Genomic DNA, 25,586 nt, shown 5'->3' with positions numbered 1-25,586 from the left:
TACCCTGATGCAGTCATCACACTTGGGTTATCCTGCCGTCAGGCGGTCCCGCAGTCGGTCCGAATTCCAAAGTCTTGGTCCAGCGTCGGTTGCTGTCGCTTCTTCCCTGACGTCAGTGCACCAGGGGTATATAAGAGGCATCCAACGCCATTTTCTTCAGTCATTCTTGCCGTGCGGTGCCCGAAGCAGAAGCAGTTCGCTAGTGTCGGTCGGCCGACACCTGAGATTTTCGATTCGAATTTCAGTCCGAAGTCTTTAATAAAGCTAAGTACCCCGTTGGGGAGCCTTTTCTTGCCTCAGTCCGATGTCAGAAAAAGTTAACAATTGCATTTCTTGTGGGAAGCAAATACCTCATAAGGACTTCCATTCTTCCAGACCACGACGTCACAGCTTGTCTGTTTTGTGCTAGGTTTAATAAACAAACTATCAAACGCCGTTTTGACTTCGCACGCCATTACTTTGGTAGAAAATTTAATTATATCATGCTGTCGGAGCAGCCGACGACTGGCATGCATAAAAAAATGCAAGGATAAGGACAGGCAGCCTAGGAATAAGCCAGACTCTGAGGCCTCTGCTGGGCCTGTCGCCGGTTCACCGGTTTTCAGTGAGGCGCCTACGCAGCTCCTGATGACTGCAGAATTGGAGCCCCAGACAGCTGCGGATTCTCAAGCGGAGTCTACTAGGCCGACGCAGCCATCTTCATTAGGCCCTTCCAACACCGGAGCCGAAGGAGATGCCGGTGCAGTGGAAACGCCTTCGGTTGCAGAAGGTGTCTTCAGACCGACTACACTCGCTTAAAACTCCTTTAAAACCAAAAAAGACTGTACGTCAGTCTACAGTTCAAGGCCCCATGCCTAAGAAACAGATGCTTAAGATGGCTGAAGATTTGATTACCCTAATCAGGGGTTCCCATCCCCCTCCAGATAAAAGACCAAGACAAGAGGAGGATTATGCTTCCTCTGACCAGGTTTCAGTTTCCTCAGATTCTTCTGAGGAACAGGATTACACTTTTCCCCTTTATGAAGACTCTGATGCTAAAGACTCTATTTCCTCAGCATCTCCCCCTGAAGGACTACTCCTTTGGGGAAACTTTACATACCATGAGGGAATATTTCCACTGGGAAGGCCAGGACTACTCTGATTCTAAGAAAAGACTGCGAGAGTTCCTTTTACTACCCCAGCACAGACCACTTGCTATCCCTCCAGTTTTAGATATTGTGGATGATGATTACTTGGAGTCTAGTCTAAATCCAGACAGATACTACAGAGTACCCGACTCACACAAATTCCTTTATAAAAGCCCTGTGGCTGACCCAGAAACAATTTTCCAGTGTCCCAAGGGGGCTAAAGCTTCTATGGCTAAAAATCCTGTGCCCTCTGAAAGGGATTCCAGAGCCCTAGATAGATGGGGAAAGAAAATATACACCTTAGCAACTCTGGCTATGAGAGCATTAAATTGTCAGTTTCACATGCTGAAATATCAGCAATTCCTAATGTCTCAATTAAAACAAAACATGAGCACACATACTGAACAGTCTGACTTCAAGGAAATGCAGGATCTGTTACATGCAGCTGAACAGGTGGGGAAACTTACTTTACAATGTGGATTTGATTCATTGGAAGCTTCCTGTAGAGCAGCTGTAACTGGGTCTGTCATACGTACACATGCTTGGTTAAAAGAACAAACCCTACCTGATCATGTTAAAGCAAAATTATAGGATGCACCTTTACAGCAGGATGTATTTGGTGTCAGAGCAGAAGAGGTTTTAAAGAAAATGGAGGATAAGGTAAAGTCTATGCAGATGGTGAAGGATTTTTTACAGGTAAAACCCCCTCGCTTCAGCAGAAATTGACCAACAAAAAACTGGTCCTTTCCAGCTTCTGACAGATCACAGAGGGGCAAATACAGATGCCCAAGAGGCGGATGTCAGTCACAAGGCCCTTACAAACCTCGCCAATGGGGTTCTGCTACCCCGAAAGGAGGTGAAGACAGGGCCCAAGCTAGCAGAAGACAAACACAATGACTCAATCCTCAAACTACCAAGCAAATCTCTCCTGGCAGCTCCCTTGGCAGGAAAATTAGCATTTTTTGCAGACAACTAGCACATCATCACAAAAGACAAATGGGTCCTAAACATTGTCTCAAAAGGATACAGATTCCACTTTCATACCCTGCCCAAGGATGAAAGGAATGCCAAACCTGCCACCAAATCAATGGGCAGAGGCACAAAAACAAATTACAGCTCTCATGGACATGAGAGCCATTCAACAGGTACCTACACAGGAGCAAGGACAAGGATTTTACTCGAGACTCTTTCTAGTCCCAAGAAAAGACAAAGCATGGAGACCCATTCTGGATCTTTCAATTCTGAACACCTATCTGCAAGTACCAAAATTCAAGATGGTAACACTACAGCAGCTTCTTCCCATGCTGGGAAAGAATGCTTGGCAAGAATGCTTGGCTAGTAACGTTGGACCTCAAGGAGGCATACCTGCAAGTCCCTATCAGACAAAATTGCAGAAGATACCTCTGCTTCATTGCAGGTTCAATGCATTACCAATTCTCTGCACTGCCCTTTGGCTTATCTACTGCGCCCAGGGTCTTCACAAAATGCCTGGCACCAGTAATTGCATACTGCAGACAAAGAGGAATTCAAATATACCCATACCTGGACGACTGCGTTATTCAAGCAGATAGCAAGGACATTCTTTTAAAGCATCTGGCATTTGTTAAACACCTAGGTTGCCCAGGGTACACAGTAAACGAAAAGAAATCATAACTAGTGCCCTCACAAAACATCATATTCCTGGGTGCCAACTTGAATACAATGGCCCAGATGGCTTATCTCACGCCAGACAAGCAACATCAGCTGACTCAATATTTCAAAATAATGGCAACAAAGTCCCAACTCCCTGCAAGAAAAATTCTGCAGGCCTTGGGATTCATGGCATCTTGCATACTACTAATTCCATTTGTAAAACTGCATATGAGGAAATTACAGTGGTACCTGAAAAGTGTATGGACTCAGCACAGCCACAGCTTGGAAACAGTGATACCACTCATTCCCTGCCTTCAACAGGAGTTTCTATGGTGGGCACAGGCATGTCACCTCAACAAGGGTCAGCCTTTCACCTTACCCACAGCCAGGCAAACTATGACAACAGATGCATCGGACTATGCCTGGGGAGCACACATGGTAGGACAGTGTATTCAGGGCAAATGGACTACAGATCAAAGGCATCTGCATATCAATCAAAAAGAAATGCTAGCAGTACAGAATGCCCTAACAGCTTTCAAGAACCTCTTACACCCAGGACAACTAATAATAAAGACGGACAATACCGCAGTAATGTGGTACAGAAACAAGCAAGGGGGTACACATTCCTACCCTCTATGCAGGCAAGCAATGACCTTGTGGAACACTGCACTGTCTTACCAGGTTCAATTACAAGCACAATTCCTGCCAGGAAAGAAAAACACATTGGCAGGCGATCTAAGCAGAAACATCATGGATCCACACGAGTGGAAACTACATCCACAAATATTAGCAATGATAGCTCAAAAATGGGGATGCCCAGACATAGATCTGTTTGCCAGCCCCCAAAATTACCAACTTCAAAAATTTTGCACAAGGACATTCCATCCACAAGCTTGGAAAGTGGACGCTCTCTCATTCAGTCGGAAAACATTGACAGTGTATGCCTTTCCTCCACTGTCTCTTCTAGCAAAGGTACTGCTGAAAGTCAGATTAGAGAGGCCACAAATGATACTCATTGCACCAGACTGGCCATGCCAGCATTGGTATCCAATTCTAAGGAACATGGCCCACCATGAATTTTACCACAAATTCCTCACCTGCTCACCCAGCAAGACCATCAGATTCTACACAGCCAGCTCAAGACTTTAAACCTGGCTGCATGGCAAATTACCTAAACAACCAACCAACACCGCTTTCCAAAGCTGTTATGGATGCCATTCTGGAGGTCAGGAGGCCCAGCACCAGGAAAACCTATTCAGACAAATGGAAAAGATTTTGCGCCTGGATCCAGGCTAAAGGCCAAAATCCCCTTGATCCAAACATTCCTCAGATTCTACAATATTTAACTGAGTTGTTGCACAAAGGACTTTCCTTTTCATCTATTAAGATCCACGCCTCAGTAATTTCAGCTCATTACAACACGGATCCTCCGTTATTCTCACATCCACTCCTAAGACAGTACCTCGGACGGGCTAAGAACATAAGACCACCCAGGAGAGCACCAACACCTACTTGGGATCTCAACTTTGTTCTGGAAGAGCTTACACTGCTGCCCTTTGAACCAGCTTTTTCAGCTGATTTAAAATTTCTTTCATGGAAAACTGCCCTGCTGCTAGCAATAACCTCAGCTAGAAGAGTCTCAGAGCTGCAGGCACTAATGGCAGTGGAGCCTTTCCTCATTTTTCATAAAGACAGAGTCTCTCTACAAAGTAACCCTTCCTTTATGCCAAAGGTGGAATCCAGTGTGGCCCTAAACCAAACCATTCATTTGCCCACCTTTTTCCCAAATCCCCAGAACAAAGGAGAAAGACTCCTGCACTCTTTGGACATTCACAGGCAAATACGTTACTACTTGGATAAAACTAAGGTTTTCAGAAAATCTGACCAGCTCTTTGTAGCCTATGCTGCAGGATCACAAGGAAAAGCCATCTCAAAACAGACCATTTCTAAATGGATAGGGCATTGCATACGTTTCTGCTACACGCATCATGGGAAACGGGTACTTGCTAACATTAGGTCCCACTCCACCAGGGCTACAGCTATATCAGCAGCCTTTATCAGGGGAGTGCCAACCAAGGATATTCTGGAAGCTGCAACCTGGAGTTCAGTGCACACCTTCACCAAACAGTATCACTTACCTCTCTATTCTAAGACTAGAGCTGGTTTTGCCACTGCAGTTTTGCAGGGCCTACTAGCTCCTTCTAACCCTGTTTAACTCCACCACCCATCCTTAGCTTTGGGATTCAACCCAAGTGTGATGACTGCAGCAGGGTAACACGATGAACATAGTACAGTTTTGTACCTACCATAAATGTAGATGTTCGAGTGTTCACCCTGCTGCAGTCCAGGTTACCCTCCCTCCATCCCCTCTGAACTAGCTGAACTTATCTATACCACTCTATCCTATACAACCTCTATGGTGTATTTGCTTGTGCCTGAAGGTATTGTTATATATATATATATATATATATATATATATATATATATATATATATATATATATATATAATCGCACTGACGTCAGGGAAGAAGCGACAGCAACCGACGCCGGACCAAGACTTTGGAATTCGGGCCGACTGCGGGACTGCCTGATGGCAGGATAACCCAAGTGTGATGACTGCAGCGGGGTGAACACTCGAACATCTACATTTATGGTAGGTACAAAACTGTACTTTACTGCTGCTGCAGGGTTCATAAATATATAAGGGAGTTTGCTACTAAGCCAGATGTCTGGACACAGGCCAGAATTTTTAGCAGTGATGCACACCTTAGTAGAACATGCACAGAAGCTGTAAGAGGGTAGTATACCCTATGTGTTCTGACTTTTTTCCCTTCCTTAAACGAATATATTTTGCTTCATGAACTTCGTCTTGTTTTTGTTATGTTTGGCACTGGTAAGTACAGAAATATATTTTTCAGTGTATTTTTACACAGTTTTGATGTTTAGCTTTTTGACCATACTTAATCATGGAGTAATGTGGTTTTATCATAGTCAGTTTACACGTATCCTGTTATATTGGAACCAGTGCATTGAATTACTAGTACAGCTTCTGTCTCCCTTGTCAGTATTTTTATTCAGAATGTAAGTATGATTGTGCTGTGCTGCTGTAGGGGTTAGTAATGTTGATGTTCTTCGTCTTCCCTTGCTGCAGTCCTGACAATTGGGTATAGTCCGCGTCCCAGTCGGCCCGAATACCAGAGTATAAGGCTGACGTCGGCCATGGCGCCTTAGACTGACGTCAGTACGTCAGGGTACTAATGCGCATGACCGACGTCATTTCCTCAGTCTTTTTTGCCGCATGGTCCGATGCAGAAGCAATTTTGCGAGTGCAGGTTGGCGTTCTGAGATTTTCCGAAACCGGAGTTTCAGACCGAATACAGAGTTGGCTAAGTAACCCGTTGAACATTTTGGTTTTTCTTGCCTCAGTATTTAACCGGATGTCAGAAAAAGTGAATAACTGTATTTCTTGTGGGAAGCAGATACCGCATAGGGATTATCATACATTGTGTATACCTTGTTTAGGGCCTGAGCACGGCGTTGTTGGTTGCCGCTCTTGTGCTAGATTTAACAAGCACTATTAAGAGGAGGCTTGATTGTGCTAGGTTAGTGTTTGGGAAGCGTTGCAATTATACTATGCCGTCGGATGCTCCGACGCCTGCTTCATCTAAGAAGCGCAAGGACAAAACAGTGTAGTCTAGGGTTGAGGAACCCGCAGTCCCGTACTCCGGTCCTTTACAAGGCTCAGGGGAGCCAGAGGTTTTGCCAGGAGTCTCTATGGAGTCTCAGGCAGATACTTTACTGTTACAGGATGTGCCCTCTCAGGAGGTAGGCCAGGCTGAGGGGGCTTCTCAGGTAACTGTTCTTCCCTCTCTTCCCAAGGTAGTTAGGGCCTCTCCTTCTGTTGCCAAAGCTTCTTTTAGAGGAAGGCCAAGTTCAGCTTCTGTAGGGGCTTTTCCTAGCATTTCGGGCTCTGTGCCTAAGAAACATATGCTTAAAATGGCAGAAGATTTGATTACTCTGATTAGAGGTTCTATGCCCCACCTGATAAGAGGCCTAGGGTGGAACAGGAGTTTGATAGTTTTGAACAGTGTTCACAGGCTTCAGAGTCTTCTGTGGAAGACTTGCAAGAGTTTCCTACTTATTCTGATTCTGATGTGGATGATTCCACTCCTTCAGCTTCTCCTCCTGAGGATTTTTCATTTTCAGAGACTCTGCACTCCATGAGGGAGCACTTTAAATGGGAAGGCCAAGATTACTCTGACTCAGAAAAGGCTTAGGGAATTCTTGTTTTGCCCCAGCATAGGCCCTTAGCTATTCCTCCTGTGTTGAATGTGGTGGAGGATGTTTTGCAGAGGCTTCTCTGAACCCTGATTCCTTGCCTCCTGCTCCTGTTAAGCCTGATAGGTATTATAGGGTGCCCGAAGCTCATAAGTATTTGTTTAAGAGTCCCAGGGCGGACCCAGAAACTGTTTCTCAGGGGCCTAAAGGTGTTAAAGCTTCTGTGGTTAAAAATCCTGTACCCTCTGATAAAGAGGCAAGGGCTTTGGATAGGTGGGGTAAGAAAGTATATACTTCTTCCACTCTAGCCATGAGGCCGTTGAATTGTCAATTTCATATGCTGAAATATCAGAATTATCTCCTTTCACAATTGAAATCTAAGGTGGATGCTTTGGCGGAAGGTATTGAGTGTAAAGAATTGCTGGATTTGGTTCATGTGTCTGAACAAGTGGGTAAGCATTCTTTGCAGTGTGGTTTTGATGCTGTTCAGGCCTCCTCGAGGGTGGCTGCTACTAGTTCTGTTCTCCGCAGACATGCATGGTTGAAGGATCAGAATTTAGCTGAGCATGTTAAGACCAGGATTTTGGATGCTCCTTTACAGTCTGATGTGTTGTTTGGACCGCCTGTGGAAGCAGTTTTAAAGAAAATGGAGGACAAAGCTAAGTCTATGCAGACTGTTAAAGATTTTTGCAGGTGCAGCCTCCAAGTTTAGTAGAAATTGGCCTGCTAAGGGGTGGACATATCCTGCTTATGGTTCCCAGTCTAGGGGTAGGTCTAGGCGTGGTAGGGGCAGGGCTCAAGGTTCGTTTAGGCCTAGATCAGACAGTTCACCTGCTCAGACTTCTGGTGAGGGCAGGGGTCAGTCCTTTCGTAAGCAGAACCAATGACCTGCCTTTTCAGCTGCCAGTGGACTCTCGTCTGGCAGCTCCTTTGGGAGGAAGATTGTCTCTTTTCAAAGAAAATTGGGATTTAATCACTCAAGACAGATGGGTGCTGGATATCATTCATCACGGGTACAGATTTTATTTCCACACAATGCCCCTTTCAAAGGCATGCCAGATGTTCCTCCTCCACAAAGAAAAGAGGCTCACAAGCAAGTTTCTCAGTTACTCCAGATAGGGGCTATTCAGCCAGTCCCTGTGTCAGAAAGGGGCTTGATTTTATTCTCGCCTGTTCCTAGTGCCAAAGAAGGGGAACACGTGGAGACCAATTTGGATTTATCTATCCTCAACACTTATCTGGACATTCCCAAGTTCAAGATGTTGACGTTACAGCAACTGTTACCTCTGCTGGGCAAGGATCACTGGATGGTAACTTTGGATCTCAAGGAAGCTTACCTTCATGTGCCCATAAGGCTAAGTTGCAGAAAGTATCTGCGGTTTCGAACTGGAGATTTTCATTATCAGTTCTCTGCATTGCCCTTTGGCTTATCTACTGCCAGAGTATTCACAAAGGTTCTGGCTCCAGTGATAGCTTACTTCAGGCTTCAAGGCATTCAAATTTATCCTTACTTGGACGACTGCCTGATTCTGGCTCAAGAAAAGGAACACCTTCTACAGCATCTGGAATATGTCATAGCAGTGCTAAGATGCCTAGGGTATTCTGTGAACGAAATAAAGTCCAGTCTAGTACCCTCTCAAGACATGTGCTTTCTGGGTGTGAGACTGAATACAGCAGCCCAGATGGCCTTTTAACCCCGGACAAACAAAAGAGTCTGTCACTTTACTTCCATCAACTATCTCATCAGTCCGTGCTGACTGCAAGGACAGTCCTTCAAGCATTAGGGTTCATGGCATCTTGTATTCTGGTGCTTCCCAATGCCAAACTGCATATGAGGAAGCTGCAATGGTATCTCAAAATGTATGGACACAGCACTGCCAAGATTTGGACACTGTCATTCAAATAATACCTTGCCTTCAAAAGGAATTCTTGTGGTGGGCTCAGGAATGTCACCTAAACAAGGGACTCTCTGTGACCCGGCCAGAGGCGAGTCAGATTTTAACGACAGATGCCTCGGACACTGCTTGGGGAGCTCATCTAAATGGAAAGTGGATACAAGACAAGTGGCCTGCCAGACTACAGCATCTACATATCAACATGAAGGAGATGTTAGCAGTCCAGTTTGCATTGATGGCGTTCAAGGAGTTACTTCTTCCAGGGCAGGTGTTGATTCTGACAGACAACACAACTGTCATGTGGTACATCAACAAGCAAGGGGAACACATTCTTATCCTCTATGCAGGCAAGCAATGATTTTATGGGAGACTGCGTTAAGCCTGCAACTGACTCTTCAGGCAAGGTTTCTGCCAGGAGCACAGAACTCCCTAGCAGATGTATTAAGCAGACAAATCATGGATCCCCACGAGTGGAAACTGGATCTTCATGTATTTCAGAAATTGACAGTGTCATGGGGAACTCCAGACATAGATCTGTTCGCTTCTCCACTAAACCACCAGCTGCCAAAGTATTGCACAAAGGGGTTTCATCACACAGCTTGGAAAGTGGATGCTCTGTCTTTCAGTTGGAAAAACCTTCATGTCTATGCCTTTCCACCTCTACTTCTTCTTCCAAAGGTATTACTAAAGGTCAGACAGGACAGGCCAAGGATGATTTTGATAGCTCCAGATTGGCCTCGGCAACACTGGTACCCACTTCTAAGGAGTCTTGTAAAGAAGCCTCCATGGCCTTTACCTCTGATTCCTCATCTGTTATCTCAGAAGGACGGTCATCTGCTCAATGTCAAGCTTCAATCTCTTCATCTCACAGCTTGGCATATTCTGTGTTGAAGCATGGTAGGTCTCAGCTTCCTCAACAAGTTTTAAATGTGATTATGGAAGCTAGAAGGCCTAGTACTAGGAGAGTGTACGCAGAAAAATGGAAGAGATTTTTATTTTGGAGTACAGCAAAGAATTTGGAGATTTCAGAGCCTAATTTGAGTGTGGCTCTTCAATATCTTACTGAATTATTGGACAAAGGTTTGTCTTTCTCTTCCATAAAGATTCATGCTGCAGCAATTTCAGCTCACTATGATTGTGACCCACCTTTGTTTTCGCATCCTTTGTTCAAGCAGTTTCTTAGAGGGGCAAAGAATATAAGACCCCCACGTAGAGCTCCTACTCCTGCTTGGGATCTCAATTTTGTGTTGGAAAAACTTACTCTACAACCTTTTGAGCCTGCAGCTACTGCTGAATTGAAATATTTGTCATGGAAGACTGCTTTTCTGTTGGCTATTACTTCTGCAAGAAGGGTGTCTGAGTTGCAGGCCCTTATGGCAGTAGAGCCCTTTTTTGATTTTCCATAAGGACAGGGTATCATTACGTACTAATCCTTCCTTTATGCCTAAGGTGGTTTCTAGTGTGGCTTTAAACCAAACTATTCATTTGCCTACGTTTTTTGCAGATCCTCAAAATAAAGGGGAAAAGATTTTGCACACTTTAGATGTACACAGGCAATTGCGTTATTATTTGAGCAGGACTAAAGATTTTAGGCAGTCTCAGCAGTTACTTGTTTCTTTTGCTTTAAGTTCACAGGGCAAGCCTGTGTCAAAACAAACTATTTCTAGGTGGATTGGTTTTTGCATTGCATTTTGTTATTCCCATCATGGCAAAGAGGTTCCAGCTGGGATTAGGCCTCATTCCACTAGGGCTACTGCCACTTCAACAGCATTTCTAAGGGGTGGCAACTAAGGATATTCTGGAAGCAGCTACTTGGAGTTCAGTGCATACTTTCTCTAGGCATTATCACCTGCCTATATACTCTAAGACTAGAGCTGGTTTTGCCACAGCTGTTTTACAAGGCATGTTGTCAGCTCCTGCTACTTTATAATTTGCCAGCCTCCCTTACCTCTGCTTTGGGATTCTACCCAATTGTCAGGACTGCAGCAAGGGAAGACGAAGAACATAGTACAGTTTTGTACCTACCATAAATGTAGATGTTCGAGGATTCCCTTGCTGCAGTCCAATTTACCCTCCCTCCTCCCCTCTGTGTTTCAGGGTGGTTGTGTAGGTGAGTTTACATGCTTATATTTTTTGTATATATTACTGTATATATTGTACATGTTTTTTGGTGCAGGTTGTTTTTGGGACTTGTCTTTTTGGGTCTTCTGACATCTGGGGCAAGAAAAGACTGAGGAAATGGCGTCGGTCATGCGCATTAGTACCCTGACGTACTGACGCCAGTCTAAGGCGCCATGCCCGACGTCAGCCTTATACTCTGGTATTCGGGCCGACTGGGACGCGGACTATACCCAATTGTCAGGACTGCAGCAAGGGAATCCTCGAACATCTACATTTATGGTAGGTACAAAACTGTACTTTTTCGGTATGAGAAACTGTGTTCTGTCATAATATGCCGAAGATAGAGTGGTAACCTTTTTCACTGTGTTCACTGTGAGTGGTCTTTGCACTTTCTCTGCAGTGCTGTCACTCTGGAGTTAGTATTTTAAGCATTTGTTGTGAAGGTCAAAAGCCTCAGAAGAGGCGGCTAGTCCCTCATCAAAAAATTACTAATCTGGTTAGAAGAGGTCTGTCCCCTGTATTAACAGGACTGGTTGGAAGGCATTAGGACCCCATGAGGAGTGATAAGTTTTTCCAGCTGCTAAGCGCCTTCCTCATGCCGTAATGTACCACAGTACAAAACCTCTTATTGTTTTGCTTGCCACTTTGAACATTGGAGGATTTTTCTCAAATTTGTGAGACAGAATCATTCATTTTGAAGATGCAGGCCCAGACCTCATTGATCTTGATGTCAGGACCTGTATCAGTGATGACTAGTTTGGTGAGTTTGGCCCTGTATGATTTAAAAGGGTATGCTTCTGACATTGAGCATCTCCTTGATGTTCGTGAACTTGCTCTTGATGTCAGTAGTGCTCTTGACACTGATGTCAGATGTTCAGTTATTTGCATTATCAGTGCCAGTTGTGTGTTTGTGCTGGGCACTATCTAGTCTGCCTAGAGTTTTGGCATTGAGTCAGACTGTTGAGAGTCTCAGTTTTGATGTTGAGCAAGCAAATAGTCTTGTAGCATTTTCCTTTGACTGTGCAGTCTGGCTCAAGGGTCAGGGCCTATTTCCTAGCACTCAGCTGTTTAATGTATTGGTGTGGGCAGATTAGACAGACTGCAGCCCCTGTCGAGCCTTACATCATAATTTCTATAGCAAAGAGGATCTCTGGCTCTATTTTTTTCTCCCTCCTCTGAAGAAACAATAAGCTCCTTAGCCTTCATGTGAACCGACCCTTCTGGAGCAAAGGAGTCCCGATTTGATCCCATCATGGTTGCTGCTACCACCAGGAAGGAGCTGGTGGAGCAGAGCTTCCACAGTCCAGCCCCTGAACATGGAGTATCGGGTGATTGACCAGCATGGGAAGCTTGTGTTTGCTTCAGCTACCTTTGGACTGAGGGCAGTTAATTATTTGGCACACCATCTGCCTCCAAAAGGACTTGGTCAAAGAACTCACAACATCCCTTACAGAGTTGCCAGCGGAGGGCCTCAAGAAAGTGTCTCCCAATCTTTCTACTCTGTCCCTTGCTAATTTTTCTATGAGGATAATTTCCAGTGCTGTAGAAGCCACCTCTCTAGTGGCAGGTACTGGCATAGCTATAAGACAGCATCCTTTATTATGACTGTGGGTCGAAGAACCCTGTGAAGTATCTTTTGGCAAAACTGCCTTTGAGTCCACTCTGTTTTGACCCTCTGTGAAGGACACTTTGCCCCTTAGTGAGCAGGAAGGGAAGACTTTGTCCGTGGTTGGGATCAAGTGTTTTACTCCTCAGAGGTCTTTCTCCACGACCCAACAAGAAGCTAGGAAGATGTGGTTCCAGAAGTCATTCTTCCTTCCAGGACGCTCCTGATGTTTCCTCTACCAGAGTAAGGGGGGCAGGATTCAATGGCAGATGCCGTCCTAGAGGCCGGGGGGGGGGGGGGTCTGCAAAATCAAAGCTCCAAGGGAGCCTTTCTCTGAGTAGCCCTTTCAGCGCTGGAAGCAGTCGGGGGTCGTTTTTCCCTTCACCCACTAGCCTGGACAAACCTCCAATCAGTGGGTGTTAAACATTGTTTCCAGGGGTTATTTCATTCCCCTTTTTCAACCCCCTCCAACATGAAGGTATCTCCCCGATGTTCCACCCAGTCAGAGGGAGTTGGCCTTCAAGGAAGTTTCAACAACTTCTTCAAAAATGAGCCATCCAAGAGGTCCCAGCAGGAGAAAAAAGATCCAGAACTTACTATTGCTTTTTCATGCCAAAAAAGACCAGGAACCTGCGTCCTATTTTGGAACTTAGCAAATTGAATGTATCTGTCAAAAAGCCCAAGTTCCAGATGGTCACTGTTAATTCCATTCTGCCTTTCTTACGCAAGGACGACTGGATGTGCTCAGTGGATCTCCAGGGCACTTACTATCACATCAAGATAGACAAGCACTTGAGGAGACACCTTCACTTCCAATTAGGGGCCAGTCATTACCAGTTCAGAGCCCTACTCTTTGGACTCACCACAGCCCCCCAGGTGTTTGCCAAATGTATGGCAGTGGTAGCAGCTCACCCGCGGATGCAGGGATTTCAGTTGTTTCCATACCTTGACGATTGGCTCCTCCTAGCACCCATGAGATTGACTGTCACAACCCATTCATTATGTCCTACTGCTGATGACTCGTGTCATTTGGGATTACAGTTAACCTCTCGAAGTCAAATCTGGTTCCTGCTCAAAGTTTAGAGTTCATAGGAGTCCAGCTAGACTCCGTCTCAGAGATTGCAGCATTGCCTCTGTACAGAGTTCAGCTGATCCAGGAGCAGGTCATGCAGATCTTAAATTTTTGTATCCTCCTGTCCACTTGATACTTCGACCCTAGGATCCATGACTGCAGCCATACAGCTTGTTACTCTGTCAAGGTACCATATTGGGATTTTGCAGTGCACCCTGGTGGTTCAATGGTCTGTTCTGTCTCAACTTAAGTCCATGTCCATAAAACTGATACCTGTGTGCAGAAGGCACCTTCTTTGGTGGCTCCAGTCTCAGGATGTCATCTTAAGCGGGCCCTTTTCCGTCCGTCCACCCAAAGCCATTGTGATCGCATTCGCTTCCCCGTTGTGGTGGGGGGTGGGGCATTTCCAGGGGAGAACTGTTGAAGTCGTGGTCCCCTGTAGTCCTAGAGATGAGAGCAGTCCTGCCAGTGTTGCAAGCCTTTCAGAAATGCCTCCCTCTGGGGACTGTTGCACTTCAGAACGACAGCATGGCAGCGGTCTGGTATGTCAGCAAATGGGGGAGCACGATCTTGCCCATTGTGCAGAAAGGCCACGAGAGTGTGGGAATGGGCGATATCCTCCACCTGTTTGTTTCTTGCAATGCATATACCTGGAGACTCCAACCATACTGCTCAACTGTCCAGATTTTTGCCTCATATTGTTGGTCTATTTCTCATACAGTTGTCGTTTTCAGGCAAATCACAGCCAAATCATTGAGCACTGAAGTCAGAAAATAATGGCAGACATTTTACTTTCAGGCGTCATATCCTTCAGAAAATTCACGACAATGCAAAACCTATTCTGATCTCCCATCCTTTGGGGCTTCCTTTTCCAAATCTTTGCACCCATCATCTAACCACATGGTTTCTCCAATTCCAGTGATTTTGAAACAGTCCAGGCTATCTTCCCCCATCAAGAATATTATCTCAGCCTCCCAGGAACCTTCCGCCAGAAAGGTTTATTGTAGAAAATGGGAAAGGTTTTCTATCTGGGTTAAAAGCAGGAATCTGGATCCCTTTTCCACTTATGTATCAGATATCCTCTTGTTCTTGTCCTCACTTTTTCAAGGAGGGGCAATTTTCTTTACTATTAAGCTCCAGTTGGCAATGATTTCTTATTTTCATAAACTGTGAGCCAACGTTCTCTTCCAGGCTCTGTAAAGCTTTCATGAAAGGTATTGTCCTTCTAAGACTGCCAGTTAAGGGTCCTTCGGCTCCTTGGGATTTAACTTTAGTGCTGCAGTCTCTAACCAAGTTCATTGAACCTGCTAGTTCATGTGATTTCAAATTCTTGTCATGGAAAACTGCCTTCCTGGTGGCCGTAACTTCGGTTAAGAGTGTCCGAGTTGCAAGCTCTTTCAATTGCTCCTTTGTATATGGTCTTTCCCAAGAATAGTGTCTCTTAGAACAAATCCATCCCTTTTGCCCAAGGTTGCCTCTAAATCCAATCTGAACCAATATATTCAGTTAACAGTTTTCTTTCCCAGTTATTAAAGTAAAGGAGAGTGCATTGTACATACATTGGATGTGCACAGACCATTATGATGTTATGTACGTAGGACTAAGGAGTTTCGCAAATCAGATCAGCTCTTTGTGGCTTTTCCCTGAATAGACATGGCCTCCCCGTTTCTAAGTTGACTATTTCTAGGTGGATCTCCAGTTGTATTTCTAGTGTCTATGCCAGCAAGCAGCTTGAGATTCTGGGGAAGGTTAGGGCTCATTCTACTAGGTCTGTGGCTGCTTCTTCAGCCTTTGTGGCCAAATTCTCCATTGATATTTGTGCTGTCTCCACTTGGTCTAATCTTCATATCTTTATATCTCATTACAAGCTGGATTTGGTTTCCAGGAACAGGGCTTCCTTTGGTACCACAATGTTTCAACATGTCCTTCCTTGAGGCCTCCCAGTGTGTATGGTAGCTGAGGACTCTGACCATTCTGTGATGAGTAATGGCATAGATAACATCAGATAGAGTTGTTTACTTGGCATCTGTGTTGTCCTATGTTATTATTCCTCACATATCCCTCCCGCTGTTCCCCTTTCTTATTGGATCTTCTGAGGAAGTTGAGTGTTGTTGGTCTAGGACTCCTTTCTGCTTTCTACCTTTTGTGAGTAGCTTTATTAGCCTTGTTGGCAAACTCGATCTGAGGGTTAGAGGACAGCAGGGGATTATGGGAAAGGAAGGAGCTTGGGCCTTGGATCTGTGTATGCTAAAGTTGCTGGCTCGGATCTGATGTCGGAACCAAGACCCTTTGTGAGGAATAATGACATAGGATAACAAAGATGCCAAGTTATGGTAAGTACATAACACTTTTTCTAAGGTTTTCCACTTGGACTTGGGCACTGTGAAGGGAGTACCTTAAGATTTTGGTTTCAGACTTCACATGAGAAAGGTGCAGTGGTATCAGAAGAGAAATCTTTTGAAGGGGACGACAGATATCCCTAAATCCAGGTTTCTTCTCCCTCACTGTTCCAAAGCAGTCAATGAGTCTGTCACCACATATGCTTTGGACTTTGTGTATGGAGCAGTTTCATGAGGGTTAAAGTGTAGGGGGTGTGGGACTCCAAGGACAGATGCAAGCACATAAATATTGAGATGTTTGGCGTAATTAAGGAACTTTGACTCTTTTAACCATCTTTGGTCCGCTGGACCTCAAGTGGTTGCAGACAGTACCACAGTCATGTGGTACATAAGCAAGGGAGGGGGAATCAGGTCGTGCCCCCTCTGCAAACTAGCAATGTTAGCTTCATAGCACAGTCTCACTTTACAGGTATCCTACATTCCATCAGAGCAAAACTGTGTGGCAGACCAGCTGAGCAGGACCAGGGCAGATGGTCATGAATGGAAATTAGATTGGGGGGGGGGGGATTCGAGATTTGATCATCTGTGGGGAGTTCCTCTATTAGACCTTTGTGCCTTCACTCTCTGAGCAGTCAACTGGCAAGGTCCTTTTCCAGCACTCCATGCAGGAAGGCCTGGAAGACAGATGACTTTTCTTTTTCTGTGACAGAAATGTTCCCATATACTTTTCCACCCTTTCCACTAATATCCAGGGTACTTTTGAATATTCAGAAGGATTCCCCCAAGATCATTGTGACTCCCTTCTGGCCCAGGCAGCTATGGTTCCTCCCTTCTTTTAGAAATAGCTAGGGACAATTAACCCAAACTTTCTCAAAGACTGGATCTTCTCACAGACAAACAGGGGTGTTGGGGTACACCCCACCATCAATCTTCGGTTGCCTGCCTGGGTGATAGTGTCTTCATTTCTTTTTCTTATCTTTCCTGAGAATGTGCAGCGAGTACTAATGGAGGGAAGAAAACCTGCTGCTAGAAAATCATATATTAGCAAACCTTTGCTATTTGCTAGTTGGTGCCAACTGCATAACCAGTGCCCATTCAGGGCTAGTTGTTCAATGAGTTTACAAGATTTGAGAAGTACTATCCTATGGCATTTCTTAATCCTTTGTCAAGGATCATTAATTGGGCATTTCAGCATGTCTGCTCATGGATCCTCCTCTTTCATTGCATTCTTATGTCAGAATGTTCTTGAAAGGAGTTTTGCATAAGAGGCATACAAGAAAACCAGTGGTCCCTCCTTAGGATCTTAATTTTGTATTAGAGAAAATACTTGCTCCATTTAAAACAGATAATCTGGCTGACTTTAGGTTCTTAACATAAACAATTTTACTGATTGCTTTGACCTCTGCAAGAAGGGTATCTGAATTGCAGGCTCTTATGGTGAGTCAACCATACTCATTTTCCATAGGGACAGGGTTTCTTTGAGAACAACTTGTGTCAAAATAGGCTATTTCCAAAAGGTTGTCGAAAGCAATTTCCTTTTGTTATACTAACCATAACTATACCAAGCAGGGTCAAGACCCACTCTGCCAGGGCCTTTGCTTCATGTCTGGCTTTCTGATAATGGTTGGATTCTAAACGTATTGTAGAAGCTACTACTTAGTCCTCTTTACATACTTTAACAAAGCAGTTTACGCTTGATTCATTCTCTAGATCCATATCAAACTTTGCTTGGACCATTCTCCAGGGGCTGCTGTACTCTTCTCCTTCCACCCCCGCAGATGTATTATGCTAGGGTAATCTGTTCATGTAGCTAAGGCTACTGCAGCAGTGGTCAGTATGATAAACATAGTACAGCTGTGGAAGTTGAACTTAACATAACTGTAGATGTTTGAATGCTTAGTGCTTCAGTAGCTGCTCCCTCCCTCCATACCCCTTGTTTTTTGATTTGTTTGTTATACCAGGGTGTGGACATTCATTCATTTATTGATTGTTTCTAGCCTTGTCCTTACAGAGCTCATCCTTTATCTCTCTGCTGGCAGGAAAGCTCCGAAGGACTTTGTGTCCAAACTTGCTGTTTAGTCAGCTCAACTTGAGCTGCTTGACAGTTTGGGCACATGGGAGAGGTGCCCTGAAGTTTTGGACGCTGGCCAGTTATGTCCTTGGTAGGATATACCCCATATAGCAAAGCTTACTGGAGCAGTGATCATTTGAATATCTACTGTTATGGTAAGTTCAACTTGTACAACTGTACTTTCCCATGGTTGTTGTCAAAATCAAGGACAGACCAGATATTTTTCTGGTTACACTCTCTTGGCTTAGACAGCACTTGTTCCTCATTTCTATCTGGTCCAGGGGAGTCACCTCAATTTATTTACCAGTATGGACTTGCTTACACAGCAAAAGGGTGCTGTCATTCATCCAAACCTACAGACTCTGAATCTAACCCTTTGGATGATCAAATTTTGATTGCCTATACACACCAATTTCTGAGGAAGTCCTGTGGGTCTTGCGGTGGTCTAAATAAAATGCGACTGGAAAATCTTATTATTAATGTTCTTTGTGTTTCACTGTTGCACTTTTGACTTGTGCTACTTCCTCTTCCAGATCTCGAAGAGATGCAAGACCCACCACGTCCAGACCTGCTGCCCTGCATTCTCAGCCTAGACAACCCTTTCAGGACAGAGGAAATCCCAACAATATGTGACTGCCTTGCCCACCTTCCACTCTCATTATGCCTTTCCCCACTGCCCTCTCCTTCTGGCAAACCACAACCTCAGACCAATGGGTACTATCCATAATACAAAAAGGATATTTCTTTTCCTGAAAAGAAAAAGCACCCATAAGAGGCATCCATTACCCCCCCCCCCCCAAAAAAAAAAAAAATATTTCTTACCACACGTTCTGACAGACCTGCTGAAGCTGGGTACCATAGAACCTGTTCCCTCAGGACAGGAATGAAAGGGTTTCTACTCCCATCTCTTCCTTGTTCCCAAGAAAGACTGCCCTTGGAGACCCATCTTAGACCTCTCCTTCCTAAATCTTTACCTTCAGGTGCCCACCTTCAAAATGCCGTCACTTCCCACCCTGGTATTTCTCATACCAGCCAAGGCTTTCATGGCCACTTTGGACCTAAAAGAGGCCTTACCTACACATACCCATCAGGACTTCCCACAGAAGATTCCTACATTTCTCTGGGCCGCCCTCTCATTTCCAATTTACTGCTTTGCCCTTTGGTTTGTCCACTGCCCCCTGAGTGTTCACAAAATGCCTGGTCCCAACCATTGCCTTTTGCAGAACTCAGGGAATTCAGCTCTACCCCTATCTGGACGACATCCTAATACTGGCAAAAGATGCCCTCTCAAATCATCTGAACTTCACCATGTCCCTTCTGAAAAATTTAGGGTTCATCCTCAAACTTTTGAAGTCCTCCTTGAACCCAAACCAGGACAAGATTTTTCTGGGTTGCAGAATCCGAACGGACAGAATGTAGGCCTTTCTCCCACAGGATAAGGTCCTATCCCTGACCTCCCACTTCAAGGAGCTGCTACAGTCTGTCAGTAACTGCAGGGCAATTCCTTCGACTCCTGGGCTTAATGGCAGCAACCATCCCTATGCTGCCACTGGCCAGAATGCATATGCACAAGCTACAGTGGTACCTCAAAAACATTTGGTCCCAGCACCAGAATCACGTGGAACAAGTAATCCCCATCCTTCCCTGTGTAAAGAAAGAAATAGCTGGTGGATCCAACAAGTCCAACTAAACCCGGGGCTTCCACTTCAGCCCCCCCCCCCCCCCCCAATGCAAGTAATGCATGCAGATGCCTCAGATTCAGGTTGGGGAGCAACGACGACATATTACAGGGTTCAAGCAAACTGGCACCCTTCCTTGAAGGCCAAACACAAAAATGTGAGAGAAATGACAGCAGTGTTCTTAGCTCTGAAAATCTTTACCCCTCTGCTTCTGCCAGGGGTTCTTCAAATAGTAACAGACAATGCCAATGTAATGTGGTACCTCAACAAGCAGGGAGGGACAAAGGCACATCAGCTGTGCAGACTAACCCTGATGATATGGGATCTAGCCTCTTGCCACAGATTGTCCCTGCAGGCAACCTACATCCCCTCGCAGGACAACAAGCAAGCAGATCTTCTAAGCAGGACATCCTCACCACAACACGAATGGATGCTGTACAGGACTGTCTTCCTAGATATAGTTCACCGGTGGGGCACTCCTCAAGTAGACCTGCTCGCCTCCCCCCAGAGCAGGCAGCTGCAGACCTTCTGCTCAAAGAACTACTCCCCTCTAGCCTGGAGAGTAGACTCTTTCAACATTTTCTGGGAGGGGAAGTTTCTTTATGCCTTCCCCCCTTCCCACTGACTCAGAAAGTCGTCCTGAAAATCAGGAAGGACAAACTGAAAATCTCGTTAGTGACTCCCTACTGGCCAAGGCAGCACTCGTCCCCCCTACTTCACAATATAGCCAAGGACAATCACTGCAAGTTACCCTAAAAGGTGGACCTTCTGACACAAGAAAAAGGAACTGTCCTCCACCCACACTTGCAGATGTTGTCCCTGACACTGTGGGTGATGAACTTTTTATCCCATTTAAACACCACTATTCAGGGGACATGCTTTCAGTCCTGAGGGAGGCCAGGAAACCTACAACAATCATACCTAGCTAAATGGGAAAGATTTACTAAGTGGTGTCTAGACAAGGGAAGTGACCCTTGCATTGCTGATCCCCCCTCCAGTTCTTAAGTGTATCAATTGATGAAAAGTGGACTTACCTATTCTTCAGTGAAGTACACCTTTCTACAATATCAACCTGCTTGCCTCTTGATCTCCCCTTGTTAGCCTGGCTCGATGTAAAACTCTTCCTTAAAGGGGTGTTACACATTAGACCTCCAAAAAAGCCTATCCCTCTGCCCTGGGACCTTAACTCCATCCTGGAAAAGCTTATCCAGCACCCATTCGAACCTGCTGGGGCAGCTTCCCTTCAGATATGCACATGGAAGACGGTCCTAGTGGCCATCACATCAGCCAGAAGGGTTTCAGAGCTGCAAGCCTTAATGCCTTGCCCCCCCCCCCCCCGCACACACCACGTTCCACAAGGACAGGGTCACCCTGAGAACTAACCCCTTCTTTATGCCCAAGATGGTCATTGATTTGTCTCTAAACCAATCTGTCCACCTGCCCACCTTCTTCCCCCCTCCCACAAATGAAGGGGAGAAAATACTCCACTCCCTGGATGTGTACACAGGCAACTAAGAATGTGAGTGTTCAATCTCGCCGTTTGTTCTTACACCTGGGTTCGGAGCCGATCCTCGGCTCCGTGTCGGCCGCTTGGCAAGCTCTGCATCGAGAAGAAGCTCGAGACCAACCTAACTCCCACAATCCCCCTCTGCCTTTACCTCAGATCTAGTTTGCCGCTGCAACGTTCGCATCAGATTTGATGAGCTCGGGCCAACTCAAGCTAAGATTGATTATTTTTCTTATATTTCTTATATATTTTTTTCTAAAAAAAGTTGTTACTAAGTGACTGTGTGTGTGTGTGTGTGACTAGTGTATCGAGGGTTCTCGGTTCCGTATATAAATTTTATTTACTTTATTAGAGTTTTTCCCTCGGGGCCTACTTCACCCATTTAACTTGGATTGACTGCTGGCTTGGACTATTTTACTGGATTTGACAAATTGTTTCTGGAATTGACAAACTTACTGGACTAGACATTTTACTGGCTTTTTCACTAGTTACTGTACCTAATTTGACATGTCTGAGAAAGCTAAATCTGGGTTTAAACGCTGCCAATGTGGGCAGAAGATGTCTGTAACTGGCAATCATAGTTCCTGCGTCTACTGTCTTGGCCCTCTCCATCTGCAAGAAGACTGCTCAATATGTCATTCTTTCAGTGGGAGGGTCATGACAGATAGGCGCAGGAAACTTATGGACAGGGGGCTTTTGAAGCCTGCCTTTCAAGAGGCTTTGGATGCTTCAGACCAGACATCCAAATCCTCGAAGGAATCGAAGACGTCGGAGCCCAGGTCATCGGCTCCGAGCTCTTCAGTCAAAGTTCGATCACCGGTTCCACAGACTTCGGGGCCGAGTGTTGAACTGTTGTCAGATGTCCTTCAAGGATGCATCTGCAGTCCTTACAAATGGGTTGTCCTGTCGTCAGGCAGCCCTTCGGTCGGCCGGATTCCAAAGTCTGGGTCTGGCTTCGGCTGGTGTCGCACTTCACCCGACGTCATTGCGGCAGTTCTTCGGGTATAAAGGCATCAGCCGACGCCATTTTCCTCAGTCTTTCTTGCCGCGTGGCGCCCGAAGCAGAAGCTGTTCGCAAGTGCCGGTCGGTCAGATCCAGAGATTACTACTACCGAATACTACTTCGAAGACTTCTATAAAGCTAAGTACCCCGTTGGGGACTCTTTCTTGCCTCAGCCGATGTCAGAAAGTTAATAACTGTTTATCTTGTGGGAAACAAATACCTCATAAAGATTTCCACTCCTATTGCATACATTGTTTAGGCCCAGACCACGACGTAGCAGCTTGTCTAGCCTGTGCTTCTTTTAACCGACGGACGCTTAGACGTCGCTCGGACTTTGCTGAACAGATTTTCGGCTCCGATTTTGCCTACATTATGCCGTCGGATCCTCCGACTACGCAAATAACCAAAAAGCGCAAAGAAAAGGACCGACACTCGCGGTCCGCGGTTTCGGCTGAAACCGCGGTTAAGCAAACCACGAGTGTCTCTGTTTCGGCCGAAACCGAGCAAGCGGTTCTTTCTTCAGCCGATAACTTGCCTTCTACCGAGGCCTCTTCTATCCTGGTAGAAACGGCTTCTGAAATCCAACCTCCTGATGCGATTTCACAAGATTTATCAGGCACCATTCCCCTAGATATTTCTACCCCTGCACGTGGAGCTGCTAGGCCTCCTCCAGCTATGTCTATTAAGGCCTTTGCCAGGGCTAAAGCAGCCAAAGCTTCTAAACCTGTGCCTGCCAAGCCCCCTCTCACAGGCCCAGCACCAGCTCCCATATGCTTTCTTTGGCAGAGGATCTCATCTCTTTAATTCGTGGATCCCAGCCTCATCCAGACAGGGCCTCTCTCCTCCTCCAGAAAGAGGCCTAGAGCAGAGCCCCTGAGCCAGTAGCCACAGATGATTCCTCTGATGACTCGATCATACAGACCCTCCTGAGGCTTCTTATTCTCCTTACGAAGACTCTGATGCTGAGGAGTCCATCCCTTCAGCCTCTCCTCCTGAGGAATTTTCCTTTGGGGAAACCTTGCATGCTATGAGGGAACAATTTCAGTGGCAGGGCCAAGATTTCTCAGACTCTAGAAAAAGGCTTAGGACCTTTCTACACTTGCCACAGCATAGGCCCTTAGCTATACCTCCAGTTCTATCTGTTGTTGATGATGCATTTAATGATGCTTGCACTGCTCCTGATACTTTACCTCCGGCTCCTGCTAAGCCCGATAGGTACTACAGGGTCCCGGACACTCATCACCACTTATATAAGGCTCCTTTTGCAGATCCAGAGACTATCTCCCAGGGCCCAAAAGCTGTAGCAGCTGCTACTTCTAAAAACCCCTCCCTTCTGAAAGGGATTCCAGGTCCTTAGAGAGATGGGGTAAAAAAGTTTACACCTCTACTACTTTGTCAGCTAGAGCTTTGAACTGCCAATTTCATATGATTCAATATCAAGAGTTTATGCTTGACCAGTTGACTAAAAAGCTGTCCTCTGAAGAATCTTTAGATAAAAAGTATATTCAAGAAATGTTACATAACATACAACAAGTTAGTAACCATTCTTTAAAATGTGGTTATGATGCACTGGAGGCTTCCTTTAGATCAGCCATGACTGGCACAGTTATCAGGAGACATGCATGGTTGAAAGAACAGGCTTTACCAGACCATGTCAAATCTCAGCTTTTGGATGCACCTATGGACAAGGTCAATTTATTTGGTGCCCACGCACAGCAGGTACTAAAAAAGATGGAAGAGAAAGCAAAATCTGTGCAAACAGTCAAAGATTTCTTACAAGTTCAACCTCCAAGGTTTAGCAGAAACTGGCCCTCCAAGAATTGGTCCTTTCCGGACTCCTCTAAGACACAAAGAGGCAGGAATAGGCGCTCTAGAGGCAGAAACCAATCCAGGGGTGCCTACAGGGGTCGCCAATGGCAGGGTAACAACCAACGAGGCACCGATACAGCCACCACCACTACAACAACTCAATCACAGTGACTTGGCGGTGGCACCGCCTACCAGGGAACAACTAGAAGCACCCTTAGGCGGAAAGCTATCATTATTTTCAAAAAACTGGCACTGCATCACAAGAGAAAATGGATTTTGCAGACTATAGACAAAGGTTACAGGTTCCATTTCCATACACTACCAGGAAAGAGAGGAATGCCAAACCTACCACCTTCTCAAAGGACAGAAGCTCTAAAACAAATATCTCAATTATTAAGAATGAGAGCTGTAGAAAAGGTACCATTTTCGGAGCAAGGGAAGGGATTTTACTCCAGGCTCTTCCTGGTACCAAGAAAGGAAAACAAATGGAGGCCTATTCTAGACCTGTCCGCTTTAAACACATTCCTCATTGTTCCAAAATTCAAAATGCTGACCCTACAGCAGCTTCTTCCCATGCTGGGCATGGAGTCTTGGCTGGTAACTCTAGATCTCAAGGAGGCATACCTGCACGTCCCCATCAGACCAATTTGCAGAAGATACCTCAGTTTTCTTGCAGGATCAGAGCATTATCAATTCTCAGCATTGCCCTTTGGCTTATCTACTGCGCCCAGAGTGTTCACGAAATGCCTGGCATCAGTAATCGCTCATTGCAGACTTCAGGGAATTCAAATCTATCCCTACCTGGACAACTGCCTGATACAAGCGGACAACAAAAACAAACTAACAGGAGACTTACAAAGAGTCATCTACCTGCTGCAAGCCCTGGGATATACAGTCAATACAAAAAAGTCAAGACTGATTCCATCCCAAAGAATAACCTTTCTGGGTGCAGAATTGGACACATCAAAACAAATGGCATTTCTAGCCACAACCGCAACTTCCTCTCTACTTCTTGGCATTAACAAAGCAGAGCCATCTAACTGCAAGAAAAGTGCTACAAGCTCTAGGCTTCATGGCATCCTGCATAATACTGGTCCCTCATGCCAGGCTACATATGAGAAAGCTACAGTGGTACCTAAAGAATTTGTGGTCTCAGCACAAGCACAGCCTAGAAACAAAAATTCCAATGATCCCATGCCTGAAGCAGGAGTTCTTATGGTGGGCTCAGGCCTGTCAATCAAACACAGGACTGCCCTTCTGCAAAAGCCAACCAAGACAAACCATCACGACAGATGCCTCAGACCTCGGTTGGGGGGCACACATGATGGGGAAGTGCATTCAAGGCCTATGGACTCAAGACCAGCTGCATCCGCACATAAATCTAAAAGAAATGATGGCAGCAAAATTGGCAATCCAGGCATTCAGACCTATTCTCCAAGAAGGCCA

At 45.5% G+C, this 25,586-nt stretch overlaps 1 protein-coding gene across 1 annotated transcript in view; it reads left to right on the top strand.

Annotated features, from left to right (window-relative positions):
• The window catches only part of TAOK2 (TAO kinase 2), a gene marked incomplete in the record, with an annotated part of 2,530,163 nt that overhangs the window by 636,924 nt on the left and 1,867,653 nt on the right, over window positions 1-25,586 (top strand).

Source organism: Protopterus annectens, chromosome 10.part0 (genome assembly GCF_019279795.1).
Source record: "Protopterus annectens isolate FY-2018-M chromosome 10.part0, PAN1.0, whole genome shotgun sequence".
Classification (NCBI taxonomy): domain Eukaryota; kingdom Metazoa; phylum Chordata; order Ceratodontiformes; family Protopteridae; genus Protopterus; species Protopterus annectens.
Note: the sequence above shows the minus strand (reverse complement) of the source record. Positions and strands in the feature narration are given on the sequence as shown.